This window comes from Macaca fascicularis, chromosome 2, assembly GCF_037993035.2.
Source record: "Macaca fascicularis isolate 582-1 chromosome 2, T2T-MFA8v1.1".
In the NCBI taxonomy this organism is placed as follows: Eukaryota; Metazoa; Chordata; class Mammalia; order Primates; family Cercopithecidae; genus Macaca; species Macaca fascicularis.
In genome coordinates, this window is record NC_088376.1 from 16,941,939 (window position 1) to 16,967,700 (window position 25,762).

Sequence of the window (25,762 nt, forward strand, 5' to 3'; positions counted from 1 at the left end):
CTACTCGGTTGTGGGTTGTAAATTGTCCTTCTCTTCTCAGTTCTCTGTCTCACTCTCATCATCTTCAATCTCCCTTTCCTCCCCCACTGAACTTGTCCTGGGCCAACTTGGGGCTGGTACTTGATTTCTGGAACGTGAACAGGACCCGATCCCGAGGAAAGGCTCCTCCACCTGGCCCCAGCTCACCCACTTGTCACTGCCTTCACCTTCATGGTCATCATGCAAGTAATACTTCTTGCTTTTGGGTGTGTACTCTGGGTACCACTCCTCTTCTCGGTTTCTTTTCTGAAAATCGTTGCTGTTGTTGTTATTGTTCCCAGACTAGCTGCCTCTGCACCAGCCTCTTCCTCTGGCTCGAAATGGAAAGGTTCCTCCAGTTCTGCCACCTCCTTTCATTTGGACCCACCAAGCCTTTGGTCTCCAGTCTTGATTTCTCAAAGCCCGTGGTGCTCTCCTCTCTTTCCTCTGTCTCTTCAGTGTACTCTTCTGCTTTGTAGGAGTGAGATGACTGGGAAGAAGAGGAAGAGGATCTGGACCTGTCTCTTGCTCTCCGGTGCTTCTTCTGCTTCTTTGATCCTTTATGAGTTTTCTCTGTTTTCTCAGCTGAGCTGTCCCTTGAGGGGCTGGAGTCTCAGGAATCCACTGATTCTCTTGATTTACCTCATTTAAGATCTCTCTCCTGGCTGAGCGCGGTGGGTCACACCTGTAATCCCAGCAGTTTGGGAGGCAGAGGTGGGTGAATCATGAGGTCAGGAGATTGAGACCATCCTGGCCAACATGGTGAAACCCCATCTCCACTAAAAATACAAAAATTAGCTGGGGGTGGTGGCACATGCCTGTAATCCCAGCTACTTGGGAGGCTGAGGCACAAGAATCCCTTGAACCTGTAAGGCAGAGGTTGCAGTGAGCCAAGATCATGCCACAGCATTCCAGCCTGGACGACAGAGCGTGACTCCGTCTAAAAAAAAAGCAAACAAAAATCTCTTACGACGTTCAATAGCAAGGCTGCGATCAACAGGATCATCTTTGTATTTTCCCTCAGCCTTGTAGACAGGTACTGGGGGAAACATCTATTCTGTGTCTCTCTGGCCTATTCTTGTTTTTGGCTGCCTCCTGCTCAGTTCCTCTCTTTAGGTATTTAGTAAAGCGTTCATGTAATGTCATTCCTGAGGACCCAAAGTGATGCTCTTTAACATGGTGAACAATGGTCACTATATGTTGGGCAAACAGTTCTGAAGGGCTACGCTGAGACTGAGCTGACTGTATGTGCTGGAAAGTGGAACAAAACTCCTGTTCCTTTTTGTTGCTATGGACTAGATCTCGGCAAAGCTTGTGTTCCTGAGCCAATAAGCCACTGGGTCCTGGCAAGGTCCTCATCAAAAGAGTCCATCTGGACATTGACCTGTGCCTCTCGAGTAATGGAAAAGGAAGACTTCCCTGTGGAAAAGTCTTTCACTTCCAGCTTGTCTTGGCTCTCAGAAGTCTTTCTTGGGGGAGGTGATGAGCTTTTCTCCTGGACAGCTTTGTAAGCAGTCACTCAGAAATTCTTCTCAGGTACAAAGACCCTGTGCTCACCTTCGGTTCTCTTGCCCCAGTCCTCCTTTTTGGATCTTTCTGGGAAAGACTCCTCATCCATCTCCTCTGTTTTCCTCTGCTTTCCCTTCCCTGGAGGTGCATATACCAGGCCCTCTCATTTGCCTGACTTCTCCTCCTCCTGGTTTTTGTTTGCATCTATGACTTTAAACACATTTTGGGTTCATCATCAAACTCAGACTCCTTCCTTCCCTTAGCTTTGTCCTTACCTTCATCATCCATCTCTTCCTTGTGGAAGTCAGCCATCTGCTTCTCAAAGTCATCTCGGTGCTTACACCTTTTGCGAGACTGACTGCCCTAAAAAGGCTTCTCAGAATCAGTTTTGGGAGCAAAAGAATCAGATTTCATTTTTCCATCACCCAAGCCTGTATCAGAGAAACTCCCTTTCTCTTTAATTTTTTCTTTATCCGTATTTGTTTGTTTCTGTTCCTTGTCTTTTCTATTCTGTCTTCTGCTTTTCTAGATACCTCTTTGTATAGGCTGCTCCTCCTGGAGCAGCACTCTCCTGCTTCTGAGAGGAGACATATGTGGAGCCAATGGATGGTGAATTCCTACCCACAGGGCTCTTTTTGGATGGACTCAGGGACCCAGGAACCGTGGTCGAACTGACCTTGGTGTGTCCCAGGCTGATACTCAGCACCGCTCAGCAGAGTTGAGCTCATCTGGGATGTGCTGGAAAGTGGAGGACTAGGTTTTGGCAGGGGGTAGGATGGAGTGACCGCTGCCTCACCACCACAGACTGGAGGGGCTTTTGAGAGCTGGGCCTCACTCCCAAGGACTCAGCTCAGAAACGGCTGAGACTCCTGATGCAGAACCAGTGCCGTAGGTGGCATCTGGCCATGGCTTCGAGCTCTCAGATGCTTTTGTATCTTGAGAGGTGCCTCCAGAGAATGTCTGCTCCTTGGCCTCATCTCCCTGGTTATCCCTAGCAGCCTGACATGGCCAGCTATCCTTGGAAGAGGACCTTTTCTCCCTTGCAGACTTGTGCTTAGAAGATTCAACTTGGCTATGGTTGGAGGAAAGAACGGGAGGATGAGGAGCGCCTTGACTGGTCAGAAGACGACTTATCAGAGTTTCTAGAATGGCTCCTGGACCTTGGTGAAGGGGAGCTTCTCGCTGAGGACTGGAATCTTCAATGGCTTGTATGCTTGCTGGTAATTCTGCCAATTTGAGTGGTAGTTTCCATAGCCTCCTTGGTTATACTGGCCCCATGGATAAAAGCCTTTGTTGCACCCACGGAAATAATAGGGCCTTCTATAGCCTCTGTTGTGACCTCGGAAATCCCAATTCCAATACTCTTGAGTGGTTTCGTTCTCTGTTATGAGCTGGAGAACATGATCTGGAACCAGACCTAGCACTCAGCCTGCACTTCCTTGAACCAGAGACAGATCGGCTTAGATACTGAGACTTCGAACATGAATGAGAACGAGATCTTGATGCAGATCCTGAACGAGAAGAGCGAGATCCAGACTCGGATTTACTTGTTTTTGACGGCTCTGTAGAGAGGATCACTTTTCAATTACACCTTATTTGAACAATGATTTGACTTGCACTGGATCCCAGACACTACCCCAAAAGAACACTTGCAGCACCACTGGCTTCTTCAATTTACGAGTCAAGATACACTTCTGGGCCTACCGCAGCGATCACAGCTGCAGCTCGCAAGGACACAACCAGCCAGAACCTCGCCCCCGGTATTTTATATTCTTATAGCTATTTTTATACCATTTTTATAGTAAATGTGATTGCCTCTTGATTCTCAGCTAGATTGTTATTGGTGTATAGGAATGCTACTGGTTTTTGGACATTGTTTTTGTATCTCGCAACTTTACTAAATTCGTTTATCAAACTAAGGGTTTTTGGTGGTGTTTTTAGGTTTTCCAAATAACACGGAGACAATTTAACTTCCTCTCTTCCCATATGGATGTCTTTTATTTCTTTCTCTTGCCTAATTACTCTGGCCAGTACTGCCAGTACTATGTTGAATAGGGTGGCATCCTTGTCTTGTTCCAATTTTTATGGGAAAGGCTTTCAACTTTTCTTCATTCAGTATGATGTTGGCTGTGGGTTTGTTGTATATGGCCTTTGTTATTTTGAGGTACGTTTCTTCTATGACTAATTTGTTGAGGGTTTTTTATCATGAAGGGATACTGAATTTTGTGAAATGGTTTTCCTGCATCTATTGAGATGATTATATGGATTTTGCCCTTAATTCTGTTTATGTAATGTATCATGTTTATTGATTTATGTATGTTGAACCATCTTTGTATCCCTGGTATAAAACCCAGTTGATTGTGGTATACTATCTTTCTGATGTGTCATTGGATTTAATTTGCTAGTATTTTGTTGATTTTTGTGTCTATGTTATTCAGGGATATTGGTCTGTAGTTTTCTTTGTTCTGTTGTGTGCTTGTCTGGTTTTGGTATCGGGTTTTACTGGCCTTGTGGAATGAGTTAGAAAGAATTCTCACTTCCTCAGATTTTTGGAACAGTTTCAGAAAGATTGAGATTAATTCTTTGTATGTTTGATAGAATTTGGCTATGAATATATCTGGTCCTGGGCTTTTCTTAGTTGAGAGATTTTTTTTTTTGTTATGGATTTAATGTTTTTATGCATTATTGGACTGTTCAGGTCTTCTGTTGCTTCCTGGTTCAATCTTGGGAGGTTGCATGTTTCCAGGAATTTATCAGTTTCCTCTATGTTTTCTAGTTGGTGAGTGTATAGTTGTTCATAATAGTCTCTGATGATCTTTTGTAATTTCTGTGGTATCATTTATCATGTCTCCTTTCTCATTTCTGATTTTATTGGGTTTTCTCTCGTTTTTTTCCTGGTTAGTATATCAAGTGGTTTATTGATTTTGTTTATCTTTTCAAAAAACCAACTTTTTGTTTCACTGATCCTGTGTGTGTGTGTGTGTGTGTGTGTGTGTATCTCTATTTAGTTTAGTTCTGCTCTGATTTTTCTTTTTGTCTTTCCACTAATATAGGATTTGGTTTGTTCTTGTTTTCCAAGATGCATCAATAGGTTGTTTATTTGGAGTCTTTTTTTTTTTTGGTGTAGGCATTTATTGCTACAAACTTCCCTCTTAGCACTGCTTTTGCTGTATCCTGTAGGTTTTGGCATATTGGGTTTTGATTTTTGTTTGTTTCAAGAATTTTTTTATTTACTCCTTAATTTCTTTCATTCAGTCATTCAGGAGCATATTGTTTAATTTTCATGTATTTGTATCATTTCCAGAGTTCTCCTTGCTATTGATATCTAGCTTTATTTCATTGTGGTCTGAGAAGGTACTTGATATGATTTCAATTTTTTTGAAACTTGTTGAGACTTGTTTTGTGTTCTAACATATGGTCCAACCTGGAGAATGTTCCATGTGCTGATGAGAAAAATATGTATTATAAAGCCACTGGATGAAATGTTCTGTAAATGATTTTTAGGTCCTTCTGGTCTAATGTACAGTTTAAATTCAATATTTCTCTGTTAATTTTCTGTCTAGATGAACTGTCTTATGCTGAGAATGGGGTGTTGAAATCCCTGTCTGTTGTTGTATTGGAGTCTGTCTTTTCTTTTAATTCTAATAATATTGGCTTTATAAATCTGGGTGCTTCAGTTTTGGGTACATATGTTTAGAATTTTTATATCCTCTTACTGAATGGATCCTTTTATGGATCCATAATGAGATATTGGATCCTATAATGAGATATTGGATCCTATAATGAGATATTGGATCCTATGAGATTGTTTGTCTCTTTTTACTGTTTTTGACTTAAAGTCTGTTTTATCTGATATAACTACTCTGCTTAAGTTTGGTTTCTGTTTGCATATAGTTTCTTTTTCCATGCCTTTACTTTCAGTCTGTATGTGTTTTTACAGATGGGACGAATTTCTTGTAGGCAGCCTATACTTGAGTCATTTAAAAAAATCCACTGAGCAAGTCTGTATTTTTTTAAATGGAAAGTTTAATTTGTTTACATTTAGGGTTATTACTGATATATCAGGGCTTATTCCTGTTATTTTGATACTTGATTTCTGGTAATTTTATATGTTATTTTTTCCATTTATTTCTCTCTTATTATTTACTATTGTAGTTTGTTAGTATTCTACAGTGGTAACATTTGAGTATTTCCTCTTCCTTGTTTGTTTGCTCTACCTATGGCTTTTATATTTTTGAGTGTTTTCATGATGGTAGCTATTAATAATCTTTTGCTTCTGAGTATAGAACTTTCTTAAGCATTTATTGGAGGACTGGTCTAGAGGTGATGAACTTCCTCACTTTTGCTTGTCTGGGAAATACTATTTTTCCCTTATTTATGAAAGATAATTTTTCTGGACATAGTATCCTTGGCTAACAGTGTTTTTCTTTTAGTACTTTGAATATATCATCCCATTTTCTCCTGGTCTGTAAAGTTTCTGCTGAGAAGTTAGCTGTTAGTCCGATAGAGTTTCCTTCATAGGTGATAAAATGTTTTTCTCTTGCTGATTTTAGAATTTGTACTGTCACTTTGACTTTAGACAGCTGAATTGCAATAGGCCATGGTGAAGTACTTTTTGCATTGTATTTTCTGGGGATCATTGAGCCTCCTATATCTGGATGTCTAAATCTCTTCCTAGAATTATGAAGTTTTCATTTACTACTTTGTTAAGTAGGTTTTCTAAGCCTTTCAATTTCTCTTTACTCTCAGGGATACTAACAATTAATACATTCAGTTGCTTTATGTAGTCCCGAGTATCTCAAAGGCTTTGTTCATTTTTTGAAAAATATTTTTTCTTTATTTTTTGTCTGACCAGATTATTTCAAAATATTTGTCTTCAGGTTCTGAAATTCTCTATTCTGCTTGGCCTAGTCTATTTTTGCAGCTTTCGATTGCATTTTGTTCTTGCTTTGATGACTTTTTCAGTTCCAGAATGTCTGTTTTTTTAAAAAGATATTTATCTCTTTGATACATTTTTCACTTATTTCCTGTATTGATTTTTGAGCTGTTTGTATTGCTTTTCATATTTCTCTTGCATCACTGAACTTCTAAAAATAAATATTTTGAATTCTTTATCTGGCATTTTGAGCATTGCTTTTTGGTTAGGATCTATTGCTGGAGAATTATTATGTTCCTATGAGGGTGTCATATTGCTTTTTCAAGTTTCTTATGTCTTTACAGCATTTGCTTCTCTTTATTTTTTGAATTTTCCTTCATTGAGGGGGCTTTTTCCTGAATATGTGACTATGATGTTGTTTGGGTAGGACCCTTTGGCTTTGCTTTTGGGTGCATGGGGTAGGGAAGACTACTACAATTTCATTGGCTATAAATAGCGTCAGTGGTATCTGTGGTTTCCTTGGCGTGTTAGGGTGCGGTTATTGGTGGAGGCTGTGGTGAACTTGTGCTAGGGTCTGAAATGCCAGATTGGTCTGTCTTTAGGTTTCAGTGGGGCTCAGCATGTCTATCCTTGTGCTCTGTGGCAGTGTATTCTGACACTTGTGTTGGTGGTTCCAAGCAGGCTGATTCTTGGGTCTCTGGGTGCCTTTCTCAATGCTGGTTGTGGTAGTGGTGGACTGGGTGGGTGAGCAGGCTCTTGAGTTCCTGAGCAGTTGCATGATGTGGGCAATGGTGGCAGCAGTAGTGGCGAGATGCTCTTCTGATTCCCAAGTGCTGTGCTTTTGTGTTGGCAGTTGTTGCAATGGGCCATGCGGGCTGGCTTCCAGGCCACTAGGGGGTGCTTGCAGGTAGAAGCAAGTACCTGCAGGTGCTTGAGGTGGTAGTGATATGTTCTTTGTGCCCAGCCTCTGTCCCCTAGAATAAGTGCTTAGGAGCCCCAGGTGATGGACTGGGTTATGGAACCCCCAGGACCATGGATCCTGCACTCTGTCTTAGATGGTGGAGTGAAGCCAAGCAGAGCCAGACCAGGCAAACTTGTACATAGGTTCCCCAATGATGACTAGCTGTGTTGAGGAGTTGGGGGTGGGGTGGGGTGATCCTTAGGCCCTGGAGAAATGCTTGGGTGAGGGGCAACCAGCACTACAGTGAGGTCTTACCATGTGGTGGGGGTGGCCAGTTCCAGCAGTCTCAGCAGCCCCACCCTTGGCCAGCAGCTGGGGGACTTTCATCCTTTTCATGCCCCAGTGCTTGTGGGGCTCCCTCTCCTATCCTGGCTGTTGCAGCTGGGGGATCCCTCCCCCATCCTGGCTGTTCAGTCAGACCTGGTAGTTCATGCCTAGCCCGGAACTCAGCCCTGGGCCATGGGGGCCCCCTGCCCAGTTCCATGTCCAAGCTTCTGCAGCAACTCTTGTCTTGCTCAGGACAAGTGGAGGAGTTGCCCACATCTAGCACCAGCAGCTGCAGCCCACAGCACACTTGCTTCCCAGTCCTGTTTGCAAAAGCCGCCCCCACACTCCTACTTTGGCCCCATGCCCCGGCTCTGGAAGCAGCAGCTTGAGTTTCCCCAATGCCCGGAACTGGTGCCACTGGTTCCCAGGACTGAGCATAGTCTGCTAAAAGCAAGGATCAAGAATGGTGTTTTATTGTAGCTCCTCAGGTCCCAGAGTGTGAGACCCAAGGTGTGTTCCCTCCTTGGAGTTCCTTCCCACAGTCTCCTGGCTGCTCCCAAGTCAGAATCAGGGCTTGGGAGAGTCAAAGTGTTTCTCCTATGGCCTGGATAGTACAATTCCCAAGTGAGAAGGTAAATTGCAGGAAGACACTCACTCACCTTCCACCGTACTAAGTAATTCACTGCCAGTTTGGGGCCAATCGTAGCCACACAAGCTGCACATTTTCCTTCTCCTTCCTAGATTTTAGTGTTTCCTATCATTTTTTTTTTTTCTGTCAAACCCCCATGTTCCACCTTGGATAATATATTTAAAATGTGAATGTTGGCCGGGCACGGTGGCTCCTGCCTGTAATCCCAGCACTTTGGGAGGCAGAGGTGGGCGGATCAGGAGGTCCGGAGATCAAGACCATCCTGGCCAACATGGTGAAACCTCATTTCTACTAAAAAACAAAAATTAGCTGGGCATGGTGGCAGGTGCCTGTAACCCCAGCTACTCAGGAGGCTGAGGAAGGAGAATCACTTGAGCCTGGGAAGCGGAGGTCGCAGTGAGCTGAGGTCACGCCACTGCACTCCAACCTGGTGACAGAGCAAGACTCCATCTCAAAAAAAAAAAAAAAAAAAGAAAAAAAAAGAAGAAAAGACTGTCTACACACTTTTTTGGTACTTCTCAGTGGATGAGGTATGCTTACGATGCCTCTAATCAGCCATCTTAAAAAACAAAACAAAACAAAACAAAAAAACACATACTGTTGAGATAGCTTCTTATAGATTATCCTAAATGTAGGCAATATGCTCAAAATTGCAATAGATGAGAAAGAGGGTATATGCAGTGACCTGCATCTAGCACTCCAAGCTTTCGTTATTGCTGTTTGCTCCTGAGAGGGTTCAAAAGGGGCTACGTTAGACAGGAAATTCCATTTTTCTCTTTGCCTTTCACATATCTGCATTTTAATTTGAAATTTATACCATGCATTCTTTAGCTGGGTGAATGCGGATTGCCATATTTCATCCGAACTAAGACATTGTCAGTTTTAAGGTACACTATTATTTTATTTACCACTATGAAGGAAAAAACCTGCCAATTAAACGTTGACAATTATAAGACATATCACCATTTCGGAGACGTTACAAAGTTATAATTCCTGCAAGAAGTGGAAGTACAGTGTTGAAATGCAACATTTTAAGATTGCTGCCTCCCATGAAAGAGGAGGCTGTTATTTCTGGGATGAGATCAAGTTTCCCTTGAACTGTTTTTGCAGGTTATCTTCTCTACACTTGGCATTCATGCATGGAAGAGCAAAACCTGGTTCTGTGTCAGCACATATTTTGTGTTACATTGAGCTCTATCTTGCTAATTACAAAACAAAGTTTTATAGAATAAAAGCCAGTGATTATAGAAACCAAATTGAGAATTAGGACTAAGGATAAAGTTTAACAAGAAAATGTAATTACAGGAAGTTAGAATACGCTCTCCTCTGTATCATTTAAAGATTAAGAGACTCAGCAAGAAGAAAAGGGAAAATATTGTCCTATTGATTGTGGAATTAGCCAGGAAAAGTGTTTGCGAGTTCTTTATACTCTGAAATATTCTTCTACACTGTGGAACTTTAATAATCAGATTTCACTCTTGAAGTTTAATAAATGGCACCAAAAGTTGTTTTTTCCAACTCAGGTGCTAATATAACCAAGATTGTTCTTTGTCCCTAGTAAAGAGAAGGCTAGATATTACTATTTCTATAAAACTGTAGTAGGATTTAGAAATAATATTTCATATACTGTAGGCCATAAGGCAAAGGGTACACAATGGCTAGAATTTATTTTTCCAAACTGAACTAGTAGAGTATATGTATGTGACTTTTATTCAGACAAGACGTGTAAAAGAAGCCACTCTGCTCCTAGACCTACAGCAACTGGATTTGAAAACCAGATTTGCAACCCATGTTATCTGATGGCAGCTATAAGATTTTGGCCCCAGGGCAAGGGGTAATTTGGTTAAGGGTTATTTATTTTTTGCCTTCACAGGATATCTTGTGGTATTTTCATCCTCCTTTTCCCATATGCAGTCTTCATAGCTTGAACCACTTACAACAGTGGTTTGTTTCTGTTTTTGTTTTTGTTTTTTTTGAGATGGCGTCTCGCTCTGTCGCCAGGCTGGAGTGCAATGGTGCGATCTTGGCTCACTGAAACCTCTGCCTCCTGGGTTCAAGTGATTCTCCCGCCTCAGCCTCCTGAGTAGGTGGGACGACAGGCATGTGCCGCCACGCCCAGCTAATTTTGGTATTTTTAGTATAGACGGGGTTTCACCATGTTGGCCAGGATGGTCTCAATCTCTTGACCTCGTGATCCACCCACCTGGGCCTCCCAAAGTGCTGGGATTACTGGCGTGAGCCACTAATCGACCTCTGTTCTTACCCAGCCAGAACAGTGGTTCCTAACCTGAACTGCACATTAGAATTACCAGGGGAACTTTAAAAAAATACCAAAAATATCCATGCATACATCTTATTCCAGCCCAAGGAATTCAGAATCCCTGGAGTAGGTCCCAAACATTAAGGTTTTTTTTTTTTTTTTTTCTTGAGCTCCCAAGTGTTTGTAATGAGCATCCCAAATTGGGGATCCCCTGATTTAGAGCTATAATGCTTGCTCCTGGGATTTTGCAGATGTCAGGATGGAGACTTGGATTTAGTTCATGTTAGTAACAAACCTGCCCAGAATAGGAGGCTGAAATCTTTGGATTGAAATAACCTTTATCTTAGGGTCAGGTTTCCCAGAGGCAAGATTCTGAGATGAGAGTTTATGTGTAGGTGATTTCATTTAGAAAGCGCTCCCAGGAGAAACCTGTTAAAGAGCAAGCAGGACAGGGAGCAGAGTGAAGTAGCTGGTTTTTAAAGGTGGCTGCCTCCCATTCCTTTCCTCCATGTTTGTACAAACCACTCCATCTACCAGGGAGGGGTCTATTTCCCAGGAGAGAAACCCAGGAGGCAGAGGTTTCAGTGAGCCAAGATCGCACCATTGCACTCCAGCCTGGGGACAGAGCGAGATGCCATCTCAAAAAAAAAAAACAAAAACAAAAACAGTAACGAACCACTGTTGTAAGTGGTTCAAGCTATGAAGACTGTGTGTGGGAAAAGGAGGATGAAAATACCAGTTGCCATGTAAGTAACCCGACCACCTGAGACCACCAAGGTGTGAAGTTTGAGCTAGCACCGTGGGAAGGTGACATGGGAATCCAGCTGGCAGTGAAAACCAAAGCCCCAGATGTATGACACCAGTCCAGCCAGTTCAGCCAGCCCCTACAGTCATTTCAGCCATCCCAACTGAGGTCCCAAACACCACAGACAGCGAATTCCCAACCAACAGAATATGAGCAAATACAATAATTGCACTTTTAAATTTTGGAATAGTTTGTTATGAAGCAATGGAAAATTGAAATTTGGGGTAGTTTCACAGTGATAGAAGACTTAATGTTTGGGTGGCTTATTGTGTGACAATAGATACTGGAAATAGGAAGAAACCCCCCTGCAGGGATAAAATTTCAAGCAAAATCCTATGGAGGTTATCTCATTGGATTGGGAAAATCTGAATTATGTCTCAGGATTATCCTGATATTAGGCTTTCATATGCCTAGCTATTGGATCAGGCCTACTGTGTGGTCAGAAATAGTGGCATAAACTCCCAGGCTTGTCTTGCTTTCTGAGGAGCAGTGGCAGAGTCAAGCATCCCTCAAAGGACACCTGGCCTGTGGCAGGTGCCACATCATCATATCGGAGCATGTGGTAGTAACTCTCTTCTGATATTATTTCTCATTGTTTTACAGAATATGCAACCCAAGCAAGAAAAAAAAAAAAAACCAGAAAAGTGAAAAAAAAAAAAAAAAAAAGAAGTACAAGTATCTTAGGCATAAAGTTCAAATTTGATCAATAAAAGGGAATAAAGACTTTACTTAACAATTAAAAATTATGGGAGGAATCTTTGTAGATAGGGAAACAGGTAGGTGCGGTTCGTTTTTGCAAGATAGGAAAAATAAACCATGAAAAATACTGCAGGTAGAAGACGCTTGCATAGCAAGGCAGAGGAAAGCAGCTTTGTGACAACGCTGAACATTTCCTGCTGTTCAGAGAAGCATGAAGTGGGAAGATGCGAAATTGTTGGCAGGTGTGTCTGATAGCAGTGTTGGCACACCTAACTTCATAATTTCTGACCTAGTTGAAGAAATGCCTATGGTATTTTTGCTGGGTTTAATTATAGCATAAATATAATCTATTTCTTTAAAAAGAAAAAATTGGTTAGAATTCCATTATTGTTTCTGTGGAGAGAATTAATTTTCAACAAAGTGTTTTGGAGCATCTGTGTTGGCAGTTCTGGGAGGAAGGTCTCATTTTCTAAATGCAAATTTTGGCTCCTCCTGTATTCTTCCTTCTACCTCAACACTTAGCAAACTACCAGAAACAGGTTTTTTGTTGTTTTTTTTTTTTTAACTCATAACATAAAGCAGTAAGTTTTGTGATATTCTTTCCTAGGTAGATCTTACATTAGAACGGAAAAAAATTCTTCACTAGGCATGTGGTTTTGCACTTGCAGATGTTTAGAATGGATCCTCTTTATGTGCTCATTCATTAAGAGCTGATCTATTCCACTTGCTGATATAAACATATATTTTATATATATTTTTTTTATATATATATATATATACACACATACAGACACAATTTGGATTTCTGCTGCACACTACAAGCACTGCCTTTGGGGGTTATGCAGGGTAAGGTGACAGCTTTTGGCAGTGCCAAAAATGCTTAACTGCTGAGGTTAAGCTAGGAGCTCTGGGTAAATGTTGCCTCAAAATGGCTGCTGGCACCCAGGCCAAATTAGCCAAGGAATCAATTACCCTCAGATGGCTGCCACAGAGAGATCACCACCATAGCTGCTGGGAGAAAAACCTCTGGTCAAGCCAGCCTTCTGCTGATGCAAAGGAACAGAATACACATTTATCTCCTGGGTCATTGTTTCTCTTCCTCAATTTTCAGCCTGCAGGACACAGGCAGTTTCAGCTGGCCCCAAGTTAGCAGCCCTTCCAGCAGCTGGGCATCATTTCCTCTATTCAGATATCTCATCTGGAAATAGTGAAAGTTTAATAGGAGGCAATCAGACCCCAGGGATTTCCAAATGATACCTGATGGAGAGAGGTCTTCTGGGGTCACGGACACAATCACTACTTCCTTCAGACCTGTGATTGCTCGCTGCTGGGGATGATTGGGATTTGCAAGTTGATTAAAGCCGGAGACTTAGTGTGTGAAATAGAATTTCTCAGATAATTGCTGGAAATTGTCTGATGCCTTTGTTGCACTGAGCTCCACATAGTAGATTATATGCTCTCGGACTTAAACCAGATCCATGAAAGGGATCTCAAGGAGGACACTTCACAACTGGTACTCTGTCTTCTGACATGCAGAACAAGAAGGGAGAGGATGGGATGCTTCCTTGGGATTGGGTGCTGAAGAAAATGAAATCAAAGCAAAGATTTCCTTCTGGAAACAATTTCGATGAGTATTCTATTTCTTTCTCCAGCTGAATTTTTCTTTGGTAATTTCATAGTTTTCTTCATGTAAATATTCATGTCTTTCCTGATTTTTCCTGCACAAAAACATGTCTGCCTCTCACAGTAGGCCAGGACCTGATTAAAGCAGTATCCCAGAAAAGCTGTTTAGAGCTTATGCTTCCAAACCAAGGCCCAAAACATCTTTGTGTAGTGCCAAAGTTGAAAATGTTGTTAAGTGATATGCTTGAAAGACTTTTAACAAATTTATACCACCCAAGATTGGTGAGAGGACCTGGAAAAATGTACTCCCATATTCTATAAACTCTCTAAGAAAACATTTTGCCAACATTGACCAATGGCCTTAAAAATGTTCATGTCTTTTGACCCAACACTTCATCTAGGACAATCAAGGACTTAGTCCTTTAGGAAATGATCAAGGGTGTGAACAAAGGTTTAGCTTGTTCCATCATTGCTGGTGCCTGTCTAGCAAGAGCATGTCTAGCAAAAGCATGTCTAGCAAAAACCTTGGCAATAGTGTTCAACTTTGGAGGAGTAGAGTAGTGTATATCCAATAACAACAAAGGTGGAAATGTAAACAGTGGTTGTCTTCACATGGTGCAATTACAATTTTATTTTGCCTATCTGTATTTTCTAATTTTTCTTCCATGAATATGTTACTCATTTAAAAGTATTTTCAAAACCTCCCTTTGAACTGTAATAGTTTTGTTGCAGAAATTTGTCTACTGACATGAAAAAATGTTCGCAAAAATAATTAATGTAAATAAAATGGAGTTAAACTATATGTAGTATGATTCCACTTTTGAAAAAGAGAAATCAATGTATTCTCTCTCTTTGTCTTTCTCTCTCTCGTTTGTCACACACACACCTGGAAGTGCACACACCAGTATATGTCAGTGGCTCTCTGTTGATGGAGAGAGGATGGTAACTTAATGTTTTCTCTTTGTTGTTTATATAATTTATAACTTTTCTTCGGTGAACATGTAATATTTGTATAATTGAGAAAAATAGAGTATAATTTTACATGCAATAGACAGGAGGCTTTATGTGTGTACAGATGCTCTCGACTAAGATATTTTAAGATTTTTTAACTTTACAATGGTGAGAAAGTACTACACATTCAGCAGAAACCTTACCACTCTGTTTTTTACTTCCAGTAAAGTATTCAATAAATTACATGAGATATTCAACACTTTATTATAAAATAGGCTTTGTGTTAGATAATTTTGCACAGCTGTAGGCAAAGGTAAGTGTTCTGAACATGTTAAGCTAGGCTTGGCTAAACAGTAATGTTCAGTAGGTTAGGTGTACGGTATTAAATGCATCTTTGACTTAACAATATTTTCAACTTAGTATGGGTGCGGATGTAACCCCACTGTAAGTCAAGAAACATCTGTACTGAAAGAGAAAAATAGAATGGTTGCATGGTTACTTGAAGTACATTCTATTGAATGTGTATCACTTTCTTCCTATGGTAATATCAAAAAATGATAGGTTGAACCATCCTAAGCTGGGGACCACCTATATATGAAGGGAAGTGTCAGCTGGCTCTGTTCTCTGCCCCCGACCTTCTTCTGCTTACTGTATGCTTATGTAGGCTTGGGTCTTCCTTCTTGGCTTAGGGAAAATGGAACATCCTGTTAACTGAGAGGTGGTCTGGGGCAGAGGCCTCAGAGAGCCTATTAGGTAGTTGGCTACTCAGTTGCTTTTGGGGTAATACGTGCATCTGATACTTGGAAACAGGTATAGGAAGGGAGGGGGCTTTGTCACCTGCCATTTCTAAAAATTACACCCAGTGCCTCATTCTCAGTAGCCTGTACCTAGCCCGAGCTACTTGTCCTGGGGGTGGCCTCTGGCTTTCTCCCACCTGGGTTGGGCAGAGGGGAAATGGCATGAACAGGGAGCTAATCTGTTAGAACCAGAAAGCTTTCCCCAGGCTCTCTAAAGCGTGCCGCACTGAACGTTGCTTCCCTCAGCCATTGATTCCCCTAGAGAAATCTGTGCAAGAGGGAAAGAGGAAGAAGGAATTACAGCAGAGGTTCCCCTAAGCTGGGATTTGCCAAGCAGTGCTGCAGAGTGCTTAGAAGCAGGCCCTGGTGGTATAAGATACCTCTGGACATGCAAGACTCTACCACACACCAGCTGTGTGACCTTGGGCAAACACAACCCTTCTGGGCCTTGGCTTCCTCAGACCATAATGTGGTGATGAAAAACTTGGGTAATATGTATATACAGCACTTTGAACAGAACCTGGCACTTGGTTAGTGCTCAGCAAATGAACTACAATTTATGTAAATGTTACCCTATTGTTGTTCCATATGTCCTTTTTTATTATTTTACTACATTTTTGAATAGGTAGTACTTACACAGGGTATAAATTCAAAATACAATGAAAAATATACGGTGATGTGGAAGGTAAAATTATGCCTCCCTCCCAAAGTTGTCCACAGTCTAATCCCTGGATCCTGTGAATATGTTACATGGAAAAACAAACAAACAAAACAAAACAAACAAAAAAATTTTCATATGTAATTAAGGTTATGGACTTTAAGATAGGGAGAATATCTGTGATTATGTAGGTGGACCCAATCTAATCCGATGAGCCCTTTAAAACAGGAATTACTCCGGCTGGAGTCCAAGAGATGTAGTAGCAGAGGAAGGCAGAGAGATTCCAAATATGAGTGAGATTTGACCAGCTGTTGCTGGAGAGACCATGTGAAATGCAGATGGCCTCAAAGACCCGTGACTGACTGACAGCCAGCAAGGAAACAGGGACTTCAGCCCTACAACCATAAGGCATTGAATTTTGCCAACAGCCCAAATGGGTTTAAAGCAGATCCTTCTCCAGAGCCTCTAGTAAGGAATACAGCACTACTGATACCTTGTATCAGCCTTACGAAACCCAGGCCAGAGACATCAGTCAAGCCAACTGAGAGTTCTGATCATGAGCTGATACATTTGTTGATGTAAGTTGGGAGGTTTTCATAACCAATAGAAAATGAAACACATGAAAAGTAAGTTTCACTCCCATCCTTGTACCCCAGCCCCACGTTTCTCTTTCCTGGAGACAAATTCCCTATGTTTAGACGGAAAAAACAGAAAAGGAAGGAAGCAAATAGGTCTATTTTTTTGGGATGTTTGAAGCAGAGATTTTATTAGGGAAGAGAAAAGAGTAGGAAGAATATTTTTTGGATTTTTTTTTTTTTAGGGAAAACTGGAACGCTGCATTGTGCCAAGTGTAATACTGTCCATGTGAAAATGATTAACAAAACTGTAAGAACATTTATGATCTTCTTAATTAACATTTAAAAACAGAAAATAAAACCACAGCTACTTAGGAAGTGTGTATAATTAAGAACATCATGTGGAACTTAAAAGATGTGTCTCTATCACAAAGGAAAGCTCCCTATGTGAAAATGTCAAAGGTTTTTCCTTTAGAGCCATGAAAAAGCTTCTAAATAGTTCAGTCATGTCACTCCTAGAAGCCAAAACCTTTAAGAGTGTGGGAGGAGAGCGAGTAGAAGGGAGAAAAGGAAGAGACCATTAGTCAATTTAAAGAAGGGAATTATATGAACAGAAAGGGCTTGTGAATATTCCAAATAGAATCTGAGTTTGTATAATTTCAAACAGGTCTGGACCAGGTAGACGAAAGGCAGTCATTTAGACAGATTGAGGTCATTTTGTATGTCCTTGAGTCTACTGACAGTTAAACCAATAATCAGTGTGTGGCCTTTTATTTCTCTTATTGATATTTGGAACATTGACAATCTATGAGCTAATATTTATATCTTAAACCTTTTGTTTTGTTTGGATTTTTTTGGTGTTGGGGGCAGAGAGGAGAAGGAAGTTCAGGAAGGGAATGCAATAAATCATCCAATGGTTGTGCTGGCATATTATTTTAAAGAAGGACCGAATCTACTACAAATCACAGAATACTGAAAACTGACCTGTGTGTTGAAAACTCCCTGCATTTTACTTCATCCAACTGATTCACAACTGAGAAATCAATTTTTTAAATGCTTCATGAATATTTGGAGGAAATCAAGTATATTGACTAGTTTGACGAATATTAGCCCTAGTGGGAAGATTGTAACCATCCTTATATGAATGGTAAAATCATCATTGTTCAAGTCACATTGCAAATAAGGCAAAAGGCAAATTTTTCATGACAAAAATATCAAAATAGAAAATGATACTGTCAGTCGTTTTTATTTTTAAACAGAAAACAAAACATTCTATTGCTTTGCTATAATTTTCTCAAGAGATTCTTCCTGAGAAGAATAAGACGTAACTCACAGACTTTTATTTCCAAGTAGTGAATGTATCACAATGTATGAGATTACCAGGAGTTCACTTAGGGACTTGTACATCCCCAAACTCAAAGTTACAGTTACATTTATTTCAAAGAAAGGCCAGAAACAATTTCCTCTGAAGTCTTCCTGCCCGTTAACATACACCACAGAGTACCAGGACTGATGCACCCACGTGGCCTCTTTGCCCTAACAAAAGAATTTCTGGTAGCTGAGTGAGTGCTTTTGATAGTCAGGGCTCCTTGAGCCTCTGCTCTTGGCTGAAAAGAAAGCTGTCTTAGCTAATGTAGTTTTTTGGTCCACCTTAGAATGCCTTCAAGGTTAGCAAAGGGAGCTTGGTTTAATTTGCTTTGGCAGAGGAATGAGGACAAGTAGGACCTATCATAGGTAAAAGGAGAAGGCAGCTGGAGGGTGTTCTTGTAATGCCAATGTTGAGGGCAACACACCTTGGGCTTTCTGTTAAGGTTTCTCACAACCTTCTTTGGTTCATCTCAGGTTCTCTTTGTGTAGCTAATGAACAAGACGTCACATGTGGTTAGAATAACCCCAGAAGAAACTGGGATCCTAATTATGGGAATTAAATCAAAGAACAGGTTTATTTGTTATGCTCGCACACTTTCAAAAGACAAAACATTAATACTCATGTAGTTGTCCTAATCAATTTGCTAAGAGCTCTCCACATCCAGCCCTGTTAGTTGGATCAAGCTGCACGCATCTCTTTGCCAACTAGATTATTGCTGGTTAAGGGGAATAGTTGCTTATTGTTATTATGAGAAATATAGGATCAAATGCTACAGTTCTGACTGAAACATGGCATTTTAGAAAATCAATGTACATTTATCTTTACATTTCAGAATCATATTGACTGTTGAATAACTGCTGTTATTTTTCTTTTTCTACCAGTCTAGAAGGAAAGTGTTCAAATACTTTTGTCAAAAGATTGACAAGAAGTTCCTCCTTCTTGTTTCATTTATAAAGCTGAGGTTTTGTGTCTCATTATCTTTTAAAGACTGTATCAAAAAAAAAGTGGAGCACTATTCTTGACTGTGGGAAGTAGCGATCGTGATTTTGGCAGGAGTTTGTGATTACCTATTTTACAGAATCCAAATCAGCTCACTTCTGTGATGACCCATCTAATCAACTTTGGGTTTTTCCATTTAAGCTTTCTTGGACTGATAATAGTTTTCAACATATTTCTCCACTTATCTGTCTTGTTGTCTTCCTAATGGAATAAGGTGGGTGGCTTGCTGCTGAGCTTTGATGACTGTGATGCACTGTGCCTGGTGGGAGCTTCTCAGATGCAAAGGTGGGGAGCTGAAAATGGTGAGAATTGCTGTGGGCAGCAGTATGAGCTGCCATGTGTTCTAATTAATAGATCACACAACATTTAGGTCTCAGCTTCCAAGCCACTTCCTCAAGGAAGCCTTTTCTTTCCTAAATTTTATTTTTAAAATGTTTAACAGTTAATATATAATAGTCATACATATTTTGGGGGGTGCATATGTTATTTTGATACTTGCATACAATGTGTTATGATCAAACCAGGGTAATTGGGATATTCATCACCTCCAATATTGATCTTTTTTCTAAATTTTGGGAATAATACAGTTCTTCTCTTCTAGTTATTCAACTAATTTCTCCTCATTTCTCTCCCTTCTCTTCTCAGCCTCTCATAACCACCATTCTACTCTCTACCTCCAAGAGATTCACTTTTTAGCCGTCACATATGAGTAAGAACATGCAATATTTGTCTTCCTGTGCCTGGCGTATTTCACTTCATTTAATGACCTCCAGTTCTATTCATATTGCTGCAAATGGCAGAATTTCATTCTTTTTATGGCTGCATAATATTCCATTGTTTATATATACCACATTTTCTATATTCATTCATTTGTTGGACACCTAGGTTGATTCTATATCTTGGCTATTGTGAATAATGCTGCACTAACATGGGAATGCAGACATCTCTTTGATATATTGATTAAGAAAGTCTTTTCTAACTGCCCCAAATTAAATGCTCGTTCTATAATCCACAACTCCCTCCACCTCCTCTTTCACAACGCTTATCAAATTTCCAAGTATTTATCTATCTTTCCTCATAAACTATATGCTCCATGAGGGACAGAAATTGTGTCTATCTTATTAATGTCTATATCTCTAGTACAAACCCAATACCTTACCACTCAATCACAACTATATGCACATCATTCTTTCTTCTTTGATTATATCACTTGCATCTTGAAGGCACCCACTTTTGCAGTGTATAATGCCATCTTTGCGGCTTGGCTTTGAGAAAATTTCCCACTATACTCCTCAGCTTCTCTATGGAAACTTTTCCAGGTTTCCTTGTTAATAAACTCAAGCTAATGAAAATGCAAATCTGATGTTTTATGGGAAAGATTTCTCTAAGACTACATGGGTGCTTCTTTATTTGACCATTCTGTCTTGTATGTACACCTGCTGTACAAATGCTTGCTCAATACTTGCTGAGGTTAGAAATCGGTGGTAGAGGAAGTGGTAATCTGGGCTCAGGAGCTTAACTTTGAAAAAGCACATTTGGCCTCCCATCTTTAGATCTTTACAGAATGTAATGCCTGACAGTTTCTTCTTTCCCATTGCACAGATAAAGTTAATTACCTGAGACAACAGGGTTGCAGTAGAGTGTTTGATAATCACATGGCCAGCCAAGCTGAAGGATGGGAGTTTTTAATCAAATCAACCTCCCTGAGAATTCAAAGGCTAGAGTTTTTCAAGGACGATTTAGTAGGCAGGAGGGTAGAGAATGTGTAATGCTGATTGGTTGGGTTGGGAATGAAATCACAGGAGGTTGAAGCTGTCTTCTTGAGTCACTTTCTGGGTAGGAGTCACAAGACCAGCTGAACCTGTTTCTTAGTATGGGTTACTGGTCTAGATGGTTCCAGCTAGTCTACAAAAATGCAAGCTGTGAAACACCAGTTAAGGTTTTACAAGAGTGATGTCATACATAGTAGCAATTGGGGAGGTTACAAATCTTGTGACCTCTGGCCACATGACTCCTGAACCATAATTCTAACCTTGAAGCCAATTTATTAGTTTTAAAAGGGAGTTTCAGTCCCTGAATAAAGAGGGGGTTCATTTTGGGAAGGGGCTGTTTTCATCTTCATTTTAAAGTTCAACTATAAACTAAATTCCTCTCACAGTTAGCTTGGCCTACGCCCGGGAATGAGCAAAGACAGTTAGCTTTGTTTTTTTGCAAGGGCAGTTTCAAAAAGAGTTTCGGATTCATGATAAGAATATTTCTATTTTTTAATTATGTTTTATCCTGGAATCAACACTTGTAGCCTATAGTAGAATAACTTGGGGAACTTCAATATATGCCTCTTTGAGGCTGAAAGTAACCTAAACAAATAAACTGCAACTCAGATGGTCTGCAGATATGGATAATTGTTTTAAAAACCTCAGAATTCCTCTCCCTCTTCTCCCTGTTGAGGTTAAGTGCCTTCTTTTCTGGGGACAAGGAGGAGTTCTTTCCTGTCTGCTAGGCATTTGTGTATTACAGTCCTCTGATTCCTGTGCTAGATCTTTATGAATAACATAGCTTCCTTCTGCATCTGTATTTTATAATTTCTACTGGTAAATTTTGGGGGAGTAAAGGTAAGAGTTAGCTTGAGTGGGAAGTAATTACAGTTATCAATCTTTATGCCCAATTTTTGTCTTCTTCTAAAAGGGTAAAGAGAGAATGAAGGCCTTTGGATGGTTATAATTATAAACCTGTGGGTGCTCTTGGAGAGAGAAGCTATACAAATGGATGTGATTTGCCCTCCCCTCCCTGTACGTAAGGACTGGAAGGAAACTGGAGAATAACAATTTTAGGAGCTTAAAGGGAGTTTGTTCAGTATTTGCATTTCCTAAGATTTCAGGTAAGCTGAACAGATTTCACTCAGACATTATGTAATGAAATGCAGAGCTAATTTTAGAAGTTATTATTCATCCATCAATTAAATCAGGAAGTTATTTAATATCCCCCCCAAAACAATTTTCTAGGCTTCCTGTTTCAGGCTATGATGAGAAGGCAGGAGGAAACTTCACCTTAAATGGGGTCATGATACATAGCGAGCATTCATCTGCCTTGTGAGGAAAACGTGGCTGGGGCTGTTTCAGTGAGGAACAAGGGAACACAAGTGACTCTGAGATTTTCATTTTCTTCCTCGGCTATGTTATTTGGCTTTTTCATTAGAGACTATCAATTTGTTGCAGATATGATTTTTATGCCAACACTGTTCTTATTTTGATTTCTAGGAACCAGATGACCCTCATCATCCAGTGGCTGATTGTATTGCTATTTGTGATAGATTGTGTTACTGTTGAAAATATTGTCTTTCACTGAAATGCCCTTCCTGTGGTATCTATTCTGCTGGAGGGTTATATATCCCTGACCTGCTGAACTCAGGTATGGCCATGTGACTTGCTTTGCCCAAAGGAATGCAAGCGAAAGTGATGTGTGAGACTTGCAGACAAAAGATCTAAGGGCTCTTGTGTGATTTTACCATAGCTCTTTCTTTCTGCTACAAACCAGCCAGGTCACAAACAGCTCCATCAGTCTGAGTCCCAGGGTGAAGCTGACCTGGAGAAGCTGATCTGTGATGGGCCAAACTTGGGGTCATTTGTTACTGCAGCACAGCAGCTTAACCTGACTGAAGTAGTAGTGAAAATATTTGGGCCCCAGTTAGTGAAAATGATTTTTGTCCTTCTACTTCTTTGTCCAATTTCTTCTAATAGAGATAAAATCACCATATTCAAGAACACTTTTCCAGGCCAGTGTGCTGGCTTAGAAATAAGCTGTGAAGTCACTCACTGAAAAATGAGGCTCCTACATCATAATAAAATCCAGTTCATTTCTAGAAAAGGAGAGACTGGTTGCTCCACAAGGGATAGGATCACATTGGTCTTGCTTGTTGCTGTATCTCTGGTGCTTAGCAAAGTGCTTTGCCCATAATGCTCAGTAATTATTTGTTGAATGAATACTGAATAACTGAATAAAGAAGAAATCAGGTGTCTCCATTATCATGGGTCAGACAAGACCATAGGTCACATTTTGTATTTAAACAATTACTTTCAAGTTTAGAATTATATAAGCAAGTCAAGTCAAATGAGGAACTAAGAGGCAAAAGTGGGTCTAAAGAAGTTGATGAGGGTCACACCAGGTATCACAGCCCCAAATGTGACTCAGACTTATGCAGAAAGCATAAATGAGTGAGACAGACTGGATCACTTCAGCGCAAAAATATACATCCTCTCCTTTCTCTTGAAACATGGTTCTCTTAGTCTAAATTTCATTGTATTTTGATAGAGATGTGTGTGAAAAATACTCATCTCTCTAACATAACTCTAAGAAAAACAATAGCAGGAATAAAATGATAATCAGTTACTCATGGTCAGCCTTGGCTTTTAGGGCACAAAAGTGGTGACCTGAACAGCACACATCCTATCAAAAGAAGTCAGGGATTTCTCAGCTCTTGTTGAGTGCTGCTGTGTTGTGCTGTTGGATATGAGCCCAGTTTTCCTAGAGCATCCTAATTTTCAGGAGAATCTTGTACTTTGGATGTTGGTTTTGAATTTCCCAATGTTTACATGCTGGCAGTGAAAAAAAAAATGATGTTAAAGTTGATGTAGGTTAACAGAATGCAGCCCAATAAAATATTTTGCAGAGCAGATTTGATCCATGGGCTACCAGTTGCAACTTCTGACCTTGGTCAGTTTTTACAGGGATGGTTTATGAGGTAAAAGCTCTAGACTTTAATATTAAATTTGCATGGTGTGTATGTGGTTTTTAGAAGACACCTGGAGGAGGAGCTGTTTTGAAAGTCTGCAGCTAAATTGGGGTTCCAGTAGCAGAGTGGCTAGTGACTCTGCCTAGGGGCAGCTGCCTGTGGGTGTTTACGGTTTGCCTCTCTCAGTATACTATACTTCTTTACATGGCAGATGGCCTGAAGCCTAGTGGTTCAACCTGTGACTGGGGGGTCTCACACATGGGAAGCTTGTTCATACTGGCAGACATCCTTGCAGCTCTTGTCTGTCCCTTGTCCGCTTTATGCCTGCCTGACCATCACTCTGGCCCCGGAAGCCTGACCTCACATTCTTTCCGGTGTCCCAGGGAAATCCTGACTTGGGGAAGCCCGTGATTCTTCAGGTGGAATGTGCAAATTCAATACCTCAACAAAGAGAAAACAAGTTCAAAGATTTTTACTTACAGATCCCGAGCAAGGAAGACATAATGAGTCAGGAGGGCAGTCTTTTGTTCCCGGATCACCTAAGGCAGTAAAGAAGTCTTGGGCAGATAGAGACAGAGAGAGAGAAAGAGAGAGAGAGAGAGTGAGAGAGCGAGAGCAGGAGAGCGAGCATGTGGCACCTAGAGCATATATAAGAGAATAATGTGGATCACTTTAAGTTTGCAGGCAAATGTCTGAATGGTCTGTTTGAAAGAAGTGGCAGGAAAACGGGGAGCCCAGTCTGCCAGGTGGGAGAGATACCCCTAAGTTCTTATCTCTGGCCACTGACTTGAGCCATTTCGGTGTGGTGTAGAACTGGAAACTGTGTCCAGGATGACTGGGCCCCGCTTCTGGTATGAGAAAGTTAAACTTGTATTCAAAATGAATGCCAAGGCAAGATAAAACCCTGAGAATTCACCGCATGGGCCGATGCCAGTTTCCATTGCCCCAAACTGCAGATTGGTGATTCATCACCTGAGCTGCCACAGGGACAGCAGGAGGCTGCTGTGCGTCCTTTCTGAATCTCTCCTTGATTCAGGCCAAGGTCCTTTGACTTTGAGTATTTCTAAGATTAAGTAGGAGATTTGGGCACTAAATTATATATTCAGAGTGTCTTTGCTGGAATGAAAACTTTTAATTTTGTGCAAAGCATGTTCATTTGTTTCTTGTTTCTTTCTCTCAGATAATATTAGGAAATGTACAATCTCCTCCAAGAGAAAACATATTGGCCTGGATGAAAATGCAGAGTTTGTGGTCCTAGGGGAAAGAAAATTCTAGAAGAGGAGAGAAAGGCCTGCGTGTGAGGAGGTGTCCTTGTTGTTTTCAGCTTTCTGAGACTGGAAAGGTGTGTACCACAGCAGTGGCTACTGCTTGAAGATGTCCATGATTTTGAGAGCAGTAACTGATGGAGTTTAAAGAGGACAGTTGTCCTGTTTGTAGCCACTGAGCATCACTGGAACACCTTCCTTTTTTCTACTTTGGAATTTTCCATCATTTAAAATCCACCTCCTGAAGGTAGAAGGCAGAGCTCACCTTCCTGGACTCTCCAACAGCTGGTGCTTAGGCCTCTGAGCTGGGCTTTGGGTGATACGAGTTTCTTCTGTTTGTCCCTCCAGATCCACTCTCCACCATTCTCCACCTATCCCGTCCTCCAGGAGGCTGACTTGGATGGACTATATCACCAAGGTTTCCTTGTCTCTTGCTTCTGGTTGGGTTTGGCCAATGGCAGCAATGGCAGGCAGTTGGAGAGCGGGAGGAGAGCGCAGAGGGGACATTAACCCCCAGCTCCATCTATGCCGAGAAGTTCCTGCTGTTGTTACATTTCTATACCTAAGAGCCCAGCTTGGGAAGGGAAGCTCTCACCAGGTTCCAGAATAGCTCCTTTCCGTTGGCCCTTCAGATCTAGGTGCAGTAACAGTTTCCCCCTGTTGCTAGTTTTTGGGTGCTTTACCACCCTTTCCCACACCATTGCAAACAGCCCCCCTAAAAACTTTCGAAATTGTCTTTCTGAGTGTGCCAT

The 25,762-nt window shown here is 40.9% G+C and overlaps 1 pseudogene; it reads right to left on the minus strand.

Annotated features, from left to right (window-relative positions):
- Positions 1-25,762, minus strand: LOC102139573 (thyroid hormone receptor-associated protein 3-like; annotated as a pseudogene).